This window comes from Mandrillus leucophaeus, unplaced genomic scaffold, assembly GCF_000951045.1.
Source record: "Mandrillus leucophaeus isolate KB7577 unplaced genomic scaffold, Mleu.le_1.0 Scaffold128, whole genome shotgun sequence".
Taxonomy (NCBI): Eukaryota; Metazoa; Chordata; class Mammalia; order Primates; family Cercopithecidae; genus Mandrillus; species Mandrillus leucophaeus.
In genome coordinates this window covers 5,932,806-5,944,456 of record NW_012101209.1, presented here as the reverse complement: position 1 = coordinate 5,944,456, position 11,651 = coordinate 5,932,806, and the positions used below count along the sequence as shown (strand labels likewise).

General features: G+C 39.5%; 1 pseudogene; it reads left to right on the top strand.

Moving 5' to 3' along the window:
- The first annotated feature begins 2,273 nt into the window (after positions 1–2,273).
- On the top strand, positions 2,274–3,318 carry LOC105533739 (annotated as a pseudogene).
- Positions 3,319–11,651: the final 8,333 nt, after the last annotated feature.

Genomic DNA, 11,651 nt, shown 5'->3' with positions numbered 1-11,651 from the left:
TAATTTAATTATGAGAAATTAATAAAGATACATGAAAAAGGCTAAGCATAGAAGCAAAGTGATTATCAGTATTAATATACCCAAGACAAATTCTTGCTACAGTTTAGTCCTCCTTTCAGGAACTTTTTCCAAGATCTATATGACCAAGAAGTGTGTCTTATATCCAGGAAGCTTTTTTCTCTTTCTTTCTTTTTGCCTTAAAGAATGACTGTGACACTTCCTAAGATGTTTGGGCATGTTAGGTAGCTTTTTGTGAACTCATTCAGCTGTTCGTCATGTATTCAGTAAATATTTCCTATGTGCCAGGCACAGTACACAGCGGTGGAGATATGATCATAAAAAACACAATCCTTAACCAACTGACTTTATAGTCTAGCTGAGGAGAGAGAGGAGGGCAGAAAAATAGAGTCTTATGATAAAGTGTAAAGTGCTGTATAGCATGTTCAGCATTGTAGCACCATCGTATTACAGCATATTATGGAACCACAAAATAATAGAATGCCATCCAACCTTACAAATACAATTATGGCCTCCCTGAATAAGTGAGGGTGTTAGCGGTGGGGTGAATGTATAGAAATTAACCAGGTAAAGAGGGGATTGATGAATGTTTCAATTAGAGGGAATCCCATGGGTAAAGTCTCAGAGGTGCCTGGTAATATGGTACATCTGAGAAAGAACAAGGAACTACTGTTGAAAGCAAGTAGATGTCTGGAATAGGATGCTGATGCCCTGGTAAGAGAAGAAATTTAAGACATTCACAAAAGTAATCCATTCCCAGCTGAAAGTGGAAAAAAAGCCAACGTATTTATCTGATTATTTCAGATAAATACAGCTTAAAATAAAGGTTTTTAAAATTTTATTTGGCTTCACTTTATGAACCCTTTGAAACAAAATTTTAAAGTTTGAATTATCCAAATTCAGTATAATTGCTTTAATTTGCTATTGCATTCTACAATTGGAAAAATAGGGTGAATGATGAAAACCACGAAATATACACGTGGATGACATGAATACACAATGAGTGAGGTACACAAGGAAATTTTTTACCAGTGATCCTCAAACCTCAGTGAGCAAAAGTGGACTACTTTAAAAGCCATTTCCTATCTTTCATCCTTGAGACTCTGACTTAAGAGATCTGTGGTGAAGTTCAGGAATCTGAATTTTCAACAAGACCACAAGTGATTCTTTTAACTATTTGCAATAGAAATTTTAAACCTAAACTAAATTAGAGAGAATACTATAATATTACCCACATACTCCTCATCCACCTTCCATAAATAAACATATGGCCAGTCTTGTCTCATCTACATTGCCACTCGCTTACCCTTCATCCTAATTTATTTTTAAAATAATCCCAAATATCTTGACATTTTATCCACTAACACTTCAGTTTGTATCTATAAAAAGAATGAATATTTTTAGCATTATCATAATACAATAATCACACCTAAAGACCCAAAGTGATCCTAATGTAACTGGTCTAGTCTCAGAAAAACTGGACTTGAGAAAGAGGGTAACAAGTCAGTGTCTAAGTGGACTACTTGGGAAGACATAATTTAGTTCATCATAGATTCAAACTCTTTGTTCAAGCAAGCTATTCAGTTATGTTTCTGAAACTGTTATCTTAAATATTCAAAAAATGTATTTATAGAGAGGATAAAATTAACACACTGAATTGAATTTTTTTAAAAAATAACTTTTTCAGGGTTAAAAAAACTTCTTTAAAAAAAAAAACTTAAAAAAACCTTTTTTAAGGAAAAAGAAGTTGCCTTTGTTAAATACATTTTTACACCTTATCAAACCTCAGAGAGGAAAGAACAACTTACTCAATTTGCTTTTCCTCCAGAGTTACTCGGATTTCACAGAGTTCAAAAATATTTTTCTCAATGAACCTCAGAAAAGTTTTTCAACGTAATGAAAAACACAAAATGTGCCCTGATAACTTCCTCACAATTTAACTCCAAATGCTAAAGAATCTTGCTACTTATAATTATATCCACGGAATGCACCATTTGAAAATCAAGGTTAGAGAAATCTGATTCCTTCAGTCATACTTCAGTTCCTTTTTTTATCTGCTTTATCGTCCCCACTCAGAACCAATATTTATAAAGTTCAAGTCAGTATTTCCTTGACATTTTTATCTCCTTTCATCTGTTGCTTTAAAAACAAAAGGAAACAAAACTTAATACAGAAAATAAAAGAAAGGAGAAGCAGCTGCAATGCTGAGCAGAAGAGGCAGGAACCAGAGTGCGAGCAGTAGCTGGGTGGGCACCATGGCTGGGATCACCACCATGGAGGAAGTGAAGTGCAAGATCCAGGTTCTGCAGCAGCAGGCAGATGATGCAGAGGAGAGAGCTGAGCACCTCCAGTGAGAAGTTGGGGGAGAAAGGTGGGCCCCGGGAACAGACTGAGGTTGAGGTGGCCTCCTTGAACCTTAGGATCCTGCAGGTTGAAGAGGAGCTGGACCATGCTCAGGAGTGCCTGACCACTACCCTGCAAAAGCTGGAAGAAGCGGAAAAAGTTGCTCATGACAGTGAAAGAGGTATGAAAGTTATTGAAAACCAGGCCTTAAAAGATGAAGAAAAGGGCCAGGCGCAGTGGCTCACACCTGTAATCCCAGCACTTTGGGAGGCCAAGCCGGGCGAATCACGAGGTCAAGAGATTGAGACCATCCTGGTCAACAAGGTGAATCCCCGTCTCCACTAAAAATACAAAAAATTAGCTGGGTGTGGTGTCACACGCCTGTAGTCCCAACTACTCGGGAGGCTGAGGCAGGAAAATCGCTTGAACCCGGGAGGCGGAGGTTGCAGGGAGCTGAGGTCGCACCACTGCACTCCAGCCTGGCGACAGAGCGAGACTCCATCTCAAACAAACAAAAAAAGATGAAACTCAAGGAAATACAACTCAAAGAAGCTAAGCATATTGCAGAAGAGGCAGATAGGAAGTATGAAGAGGTGGCTCGTAAGTTGGTGATCATTGAAGGAGACTTGGAATGCACAGACGAATGAGCTGAGCTGGCAGAGTCCCACTGACAAGAGACAGATGAGCAGATCAGACTGATGGACCAGAACCTGAAGTGTCTACGTGATGCTGAAGAAAAGTACTCTCAAAAAGAAGACATATATGAGGAAGAGATCAAGATTCTCACTGATGAACTCAAGGGGGCAGAGACCCCTGCTGAGTTTACTGAGAGACTGGTAGCCAAGCTGGAAAAGGTAACTGATGACTTTGGAAGATAAACTGAAACGCAACAAAGAGGAGAACCTCTCTGCACAAAGGATGCTGTACCAGACTCTGCTTGACCTGAATGAGATGTAGAACACCCCAGTCCTACCCTGCTGCTGCTCCTCCCTTTGTCCCTGACTCGGCCTGAGGCTGGCCTGCCTGGAGCTGATCTTTAACTGAGGGCTGATCTTTAACTTAGGGGCTGCTTTCTACTTTCGTGGCCCCCTCCTCCCCTGTTTCTTTTTTGCCAAACTGTCTCTGCGTCTTCCTGGAGATTCCAGCTGGGCTAAAGGCTGAGCACCTTTGGAAACAACATTTAAGGGAATGTGAGCACAATACATAGTGTCTTTAAAAGCATGTTGTGATGTACACATTTTGTAATTACCTTTTTGTTGTTTTGTAGCAACCATTTGAAAAACATTCCAAATAATTCCACAGCTCTGAAGCAGCAATCTAACCCCTTTCTCACTTTCAGAAGGTGACTTTTCAGCTTAATGCATATTGCCCTCTCCGTAGAGGAGAGGAAAAAGTATAGGCCTGCCTTACTGAGAGCCAAACAGAGCCCAGGAAAAGACTCCACTATGAGAAACCTCGTTGCTCTGTACAAAGTACGAGTCAAACCAGAAAGATGATTCCAGGAGGAGTTAGCCAAACAACAACAACAACAACAAAAAAAGATATCTTAAAGCTGAAAACCCAGCTGGGCACCGTGGCTCACGCCTGTAATCCCACCAGTTTGGGAGGCCAAGGCAGGTGGATCATGAGGTCAGGAGTTTGAGACCAGCCTGACCAACATGGTGAAACCCCATCTCTACTAAAAATACAAAAATTAGCCAGGCGTGGTGGCACGCACCTGTAATCCCAGCTACTCAGGAGGCTGAGGCAGGAGAATTACTTGAACCCAGGAGGCAGAGGTTGTAGTGAGCCCAGATCATGTTACTGCACTCCAGCCTGGGCGACACAGCAAGACTCTGTCTCAAAAAAAGAGAAAGATATCTTTGGACAACGTTATTTCAATTTTTTTTTCATTAGAAGTGACCAAATTTATAGAATGGATCATGTGCCCCTTAGGTTGAGGTGACCACTTAATTGCTTTCCTACCTCCTTGAAAGAAAGAAAGGAAGATTATGTTTTTGACACTGATTCAGCCATGTGAAACTCACCTCATTTGTCTTTTCTGGGTTTGAAGCTGCTGTCTCTAAAAGTGCCATCTCATTGTGCTTTGTATCAGTCAGTGCTGGAGAAATCTTGAATACCGTATATACAAAACTTTTTTTAAATTTTGTATTATTTTGAAACTTTGCTTCCTTGGGTTTGTGGCACCCTGGCCACCCCCTTCTGGCTGTGACAGCCTCTACAGTCCGTGGGCTGGTAGTTTGCTGATCTTTTAAAGCTTCTTTCCCTACCCAGTCCCCATTTTCTGGTAAGATTTCTATGAGATCTGCTAGGTGTACATTCTGCAGCTTATTGGCCTAAAATGCACTCTCTTTTGATGTGGCCTCTTTGGGGCTGATTGGGAGAAAGAGAAATCAATAGTGCAACTGTTTTGATACTGAATATTGATAAGTGTCTTTCTGAAATAAAAAACCAGTCCCTCTAAAACAACCCTTGAGTTTATAGCTGAATATCAGAAGTGATATTAAGTTTTCTTTCTTAACCAGGCAGATCAGAAAATCCTTTGCAACGTTAACATTTTGAAATATCAGGCTGAGCATGGAGGCTCTCGCCTGTAATCTCAGCACTTTGGGAGGCCAAGATGAGAGGATCGCTTAAGCCCCGGAGCTCAAGACCAGCCTGGGCAACATAGGGAGACTCCATTTCTATAAAAAATTCAAAATTAGCTAGGTGTGTTGGCATGTAGCTATGGTCCTAGCTACTTAGCAGGCTGAGATGGGAGGATCGCTTGCGCCAAGGAAATTGACGCTACAGTGAGCCATGATGATGCCACTGCACTCCAGCCTTGGCAACAGAGTGTGACTCTTCTCATCTCAAAAAAACAAAACAAAACAAAAAAATCTTACATTTCACTGTCAATCCCTAAAATCACATTTGTGTAACACTGTTATAAATTATATATTTGCATTTTTCAGCTATATTCCATTTTTTAAAGTACAGTGATGATCTATGATAGCTTACAAGCTATTTCTTATTTATCAACAGTATAAAACCATGAATCCATATCAAAACTATGACATAAAATCCCACATATGTGATTATTAACCTCAGAAAGCCTAAGATTAAACTGTTCCTTGACACTGTCATCAAAAGAAGCATTTAATAAAGTACTAAATATCATAGGTTTAAGGTATTTCATTTCTTTTTTAAACACTTTACCCTTTGCTGAGGTTTTTTATTTGACATGTGTCCAAGGTACAAAGACAAATCTACTCTTTTGCTCTTTGATAAGGTGTCAGAGCTTACTTAAAGGTTTAGGAATAGAGCTGTTGAACTAATTTTTTTCTACTGCAAGTTATATATGAGAATTGGTAGCAGTCTGTTGAAAGAAGTTTACCTGTGGATAATAGCGCTTATCTCACTTCTATCTATCATGCCATCAATTTCTTTATTACAACAGTTTACCTTTGGGCAGTTCATATACCAGCTGTCAATCCGTCCTCACCCCGAGACTTTGCAGTAAACCAAGCTCAGGTGTGTTGAGGTTTCACCATGCTAGTTGTTTTCCTTCTTTCTCCAACTAGAACAGGTGTAGTCAAAATGCAAGCCTCTGGCACTCCAGATGTGCCCCATCACAAGGCAGAGCCGAAACTTTTTCATTCCTGCCTCCTAGATCACAACTTCGTATCTGGAGATTTTCTAGATGTCGCTTCTTGTCTTAGTTTTACCTTTCCTGCCCCTTTACTGAAGCATTTTAAGTGGTAGCTTTAAAAAAACTAAAAAACTCCAATGTCCATCAATAAACGACTGGTCCAATACAGTATACTCCACAAAATGAATTACTATATCTCGTAAAAAACAAGAAAGGAAAAAATGAAAATGCTCTCTAAGTAGTAATATGGAAAGATTTCCAAGATACAGTAAGTTAAAAAAGTAAGATGCAGAATAGTATTACCTTTTGTGTTTAAAAAAATCCTAATTGCTTCTATATTCATAAAGAAACTCACCGGGTGCGGTGGCTCACGCCTGTAATCCCAGCACTTTGGGAGGCCAAGGTGGGCGGATCACGAGGTCAGCAGATCGAGACATCCTGGCTGACACGGTGAAACCCCTCTCTACTAAAAATACAAAAAATTAGCCAGTCATGGTGGCGGGCGCCTATAGTCCCAGCTACTCTGGAGGTTGATGCAGGAGAATCACTTGCACCCGAGGCGAAGCTTGCAGTGAGCCAAGATCATGCCACTGCACTCCAGCCTGAGCGACAGAGCGAGACTCAGTCTAGAAAAAAAAAACTCTGAAAAGATAGAATACAAACTAAGAACACTGATTATTGGGGTTGGGGTGTTTAGGAAATAAGCATGATGAAAGGAGTGGAAAGGAGAATTTTCATGATATGCCTTCTTATTCTTTTTATTTTTGAACTATATTGCCTATTCAAAATATTCAATTTAAAAAGAAAGAAATAATAGCTTTAATCAGTGCAAAGAGGCTAAAAGAAAGAAGAACTACACTAAGTAAGAAAGTCTCATTCTTACTCAGGCGATTGGCACTATAGTTTGGGGGAAAGAATAAATTATCAGGAAACTGAAAAAATAAAATTTAGAAAATCACCAGTAAAAGCAGATAGGACTGGTTCTGGTTGAAGGACAGGCTAAAAGACAAAAATATTATCTACCAATCCTATGACTTTGCTCATTCATCTATGTTTTAACAGTGAGCAAAAAGTATTTTGAAGACAAATAATGTTACAGCAGGATCAAATGTTCTCTCCTTAAGCATTTTCTTCCATTTTCTAAAAGATATCCCATGTGCTGCTTCTCTCACATCCCAGATTACAAAGGCAGCATAGTGAAGACAGAAGCACTGGAGCCCTGGAGCAATGCTGACTAGCCTCGTTCCAGCTCTACCACTTAGGTGCTGTATGGCCTGTGCACATTATTTAACCACATGGTGCCTTGTTTCTTCACCTGTACAGTGGAGATAAGAAGAGTATCTACCTCATAAGGTCACTGTGAGGATTAATCAAGTTAATACACCAAAACATGTAGAACAGCGCCTGGCTCACAGTAAGAACTCTGTAAATGTTTGCCTTTTACTTGCTCTTCAACTGTTTTGCTGTTTGTCTTTCTTTAAAAGTGCAGCCTCCAAGGCCTAAAACTTACCCTTTCCACTTCCCATTAACCCTTGTTCTTTTTTGTTCTCCATTTTCCTTCTATTTTTCTTTTTTAAAGAGGGATACAATCAGTCACTAAAATACTCCCACAGCATTTTTGAGACCAGATAATCTCAAAGAAAAATATTCATAAAGGAAATAGAAAGTGTGTTTGGCAGAAAAATTCAGAATTTAAAACACTGGCATAAAGATAATTCCTTACATTTCTATATCACTCTGTAAAGCTATAGGTTATCTCATTTGATCCTTACAACAACCCTTTGAGACCATCAGGGCAGTAAAAGAATACAAGGCAAACTAGATTAAAAGGGTTGCCTGAGGCTAGATTGCATATTTCACGTTAGTGACAATATCTGACCAGCTCAGTTCAACAGTTTATTGAACACCTGCCACAGCTTGGTCACTTGTGCTGACCTCCAAATTCCAAATGCTCTCTGCTACAAAGAGTTTACATGGTATAAAACACCTCTCAAGAGTTTCACTCAACTTGATAATCATGCTACTTAAAAAGCTACTATAGGCCAGGCGCGGTGGCTCATGCCTGTAATCCCAGCATTTTAGGAGGCCGAGGCAGGCGGATCATGAGGTCAAGAGTTTGAGACAGCCTGACTAATATGGTAAAACCCCGTCACAACTAAAAATACAAAAATCAGCCAGGCGTGGTGGCGCAGGCCTGTAATCCCAGCTACTCAGGAGGCTGAGGCAGGAGAATTGCTAGAACACGGGAGGTGGAGGTTGTAGTGAGCCGAGATAGTGCCACTGTACTCCAGCCTGGGTGGACAGGACAAGACTCCGTCTCAAAAAACAAAGAAAAGACAAGAAAAAAGCTACTATAGTATCAGATAGTAGAAAGGAACAGAGATTCCCTGGCAAAAGTATATTGGACTGCATGATCTTCAACAAATGACTAAATTACTCTATGCCAGTTTTCTTTTCTTTTTTGTTAAATTATTTTTCTTTTATAGAGATAGGCTCTCCTATGTTGCCCAGGCTGTTTTCAAACTCCTGGGCTCAAGTGATCCCTCTGCCTCAGCCTCCCAAAATGCTGGGATTACAAGCATGAGCCACCTCAACCACCAGCTAAATCAGTTTTCTCATACCTAAATGTATGTATAATACTTACCACCAGGTGGTTGTAAGGGTTAAATGAGAGAATGAATATAAAAGCAGTTGTGAACTGTAACGTTCCATCACAGGTATCAGTTTTTTTGGTTTTAATCTGATTTAGCAGTGGAATGCAAGATGGAACCTAGGTGGGGGGGAAAAAAAAGTCTGATAGAAAAACATCTTTAGGTACTCAGCCCTTAAAAGACCTCCCAGGGAGAGTAGCAAGATTACAAAAACTCACACTGTTTCTCCTGTGGAGGGTACCCACTGAGCTAACAAAGGTAGGCCTCATGGGTCAACACATTCTACCAAATGTATTCTTTCCCATTTGCTCCAGCTGGTGGTAACAGGTACAGAGGGAGCAAACCAGACAGCTGGTGCCACATGAAACAGAAAGATCTGTGCTTTACCGTAAGGGAAAAAAAAATGGTGGGAAATAGTGGAAGAACAAAAATAAGCAAGCAAGTGCTTGGGGCATTTCAGCTGGTAAGTGAGAGAAAGAAGCAGCCCCAAGACAGATGCAATCCACACCCTCCATCTGTAACCAGAGAGTGGCTCACATGTCAGAAAAAAGTTTGTCTTCCCTCAGGGGAATCTTGAAGGCTGTCAATGTTCTAACCATGAGAAAACAAAAAATCTATATGGAACATTCCAACATGTGCAGGCCTGATAGGTCTCAGAGCAATGTTCTATGGGAGTCTGAGTTTTGCAGACTTGGTGGACTGGGAATGCCAGTGAGAGGCATACTTTACAAGGGAGGGGAAGTGGTGTCTGAACCTGCTCAGAGACAGGCCCACTACTTAATTTAAGAAGGCAGCAGAAGGCCGGGAGCAGTGGCTCACGCCTGTAACCCTAGCACTTTGGGAGGCCAAGGAGGGCGGATCGCCTGAGGTCAGGAGTCCAAAACCAGCCTGGCCAACACGGTGAAACCCCATGCATACTAAAAATACAAAAAAATTAGCCGGGCGTGGTGGCGGGTGCCTGTAATCCCAGCTACTCGGCAGCTGAAGCAGGAGAATCGCTTGAACCCGGAAGATGGAGGTTGCAGCGAGCTGAGGTCGTGCCACTGCACTCCAGCCCAGATGACAGAGTGAGACGCCATCTCGGGGGAAAAAAAAAAAAAAGGCAGTAGAACAGGGTGGTTAAGTAAGCCAACTGTCAGTCAAACAACCTGAGTTCAAATCCCAACTCCACTGCTTATTTACTTAACCTGTATGATTTGGGGTTGCTTAATTTTGCTACATTGCTTAACTTTAGTAGCAACATTTCCTAACTTCGGTAGCAAAGTTGCTTAACCTGACTAAGCTTCATTTTTTGATCTGTAAAATAGCGGCGAATAGTAGAAGAATGTTGTAATGAATAAGATGTTTGTAAAACAATTAGGAAGTGCCTGGCACAAAGTGAGCAGCCAATAAATGTTGGCTATTTCAGTATTGTTTCAAAAGGCAAGTTTATTAGCTTACCTAGTTCCTAAGGCCCAGAGAATAGGATGTTAAAAGTGAAAGAAAGTGAAAACGTTTCTATAGCATCAAACAGTAGCACATTCACTAGCAAGTGAGATAAGTTTCAAATGAAACCTTATGAACTATTTTAGATAAGTTAAACATACACATAGAAAGACAATGACTAAATACTCAGTGACTAAATACTAGAATCAGAGCTCTGTTTGGATTCTAGCTCCATCTGTTAATAGCTCTGTGCCCTTGGCTTTATGCCTCTGTTCCACATTTGTAAAATGAGGATGATAATAGTATATACCTCATAATGTTGGAGTAAGGATAAAAATAAGTGAGGCAATGCCTGCCTCAGTACAGGCCTTAGTACAGTCACTACCAATGAAAAGTACTTAATAATTGGTAGGTATTGTTTCCTTTATTACAAAAAAAAAAAAAAAATCAGAGGGCTATTTGTTAACCAAATTTAAAGCCTAACTCTCTGAACAAAGAAAGTAAAAAATAGTGTTTTTTGAGAATCAGTTCTTGCTCTCACCAGAAGTAACTTTTCTATTTGAAGAAAATGTGTCAGTCTTTCCTAGGAAGAACTAATTTACCCAGGGTATCATAACACTTTTAGATTGGTCCACCCTACAATTTTGCTCTTACTATTGTGCTCTAACTAAACTAAGCAGAAAATTTATCTGAGGTAATTGAAAAATCTGAATTGTCTGAGAGCTATGATTAATATTCTGCCGATATTTATGATTAAGTCATAGCCATAAAATAAGGCAAATGTCTCAAAAATTCTAGCAAAAATTAGACTACATTTGCTTAAAGATTTGTCAGTCTTACAATTCATTCCACATATTTAAAAAGTTTGCCAGTTCAGTAAAATTTAGTAGTAACAAAATCAAATGTATATTAAGTACATCAGAAAATAAAAACACACTCACTCACTTATTCATTCAAAAAACATTTCTGAATGCCTACTATGTGCTGTGTTTTAAATCAAATATACTGTATTTGTTATTCTTACAAACTTCTTTCATTTATCATTTTCCACATTTCATTCAAACTTTCACATAATCTGATAACACTGCAAACTGATTAAAAGAGTTAACTATATAAAAGCCCTGTCACTTTAAGAATTTGTAATTTTTTCCATTAACATTCCTCTCTGGTTTTCTGTACTTGGTCTGTGCTGTGGGATGTAGCATAAATTATCTGCCTTCAGCAAAACGAGCAGCTGAAATGTGAGGCTGCCTGACAGTGCTTGTTAAGCCATTAGCTATTGTGAGCACATACTACTAGGGATGTCTGGCTCTCAAGAGAAGTGTTTAAGTGGTTCAAAATGTAGGAGTTTGGTCATGCAGTACAAAAAAACGAGCCCAGTATTTTAGCACTATGCTTAGGGGTTAATTAATAAAAAGGATGAAAACAATCCTGGGATGTTTATTTTTAAAGAAAAGTATTACAAATGAACGCTTTTTGATTTTGAAAGCCAGTAACAGGATAGGATGAAACAATATTTTTAGCAAAATCCTTCTACCAGAGTCCAAGAAAATAAGTGTATTTCTTTTTTTTTTTTTTTTTTT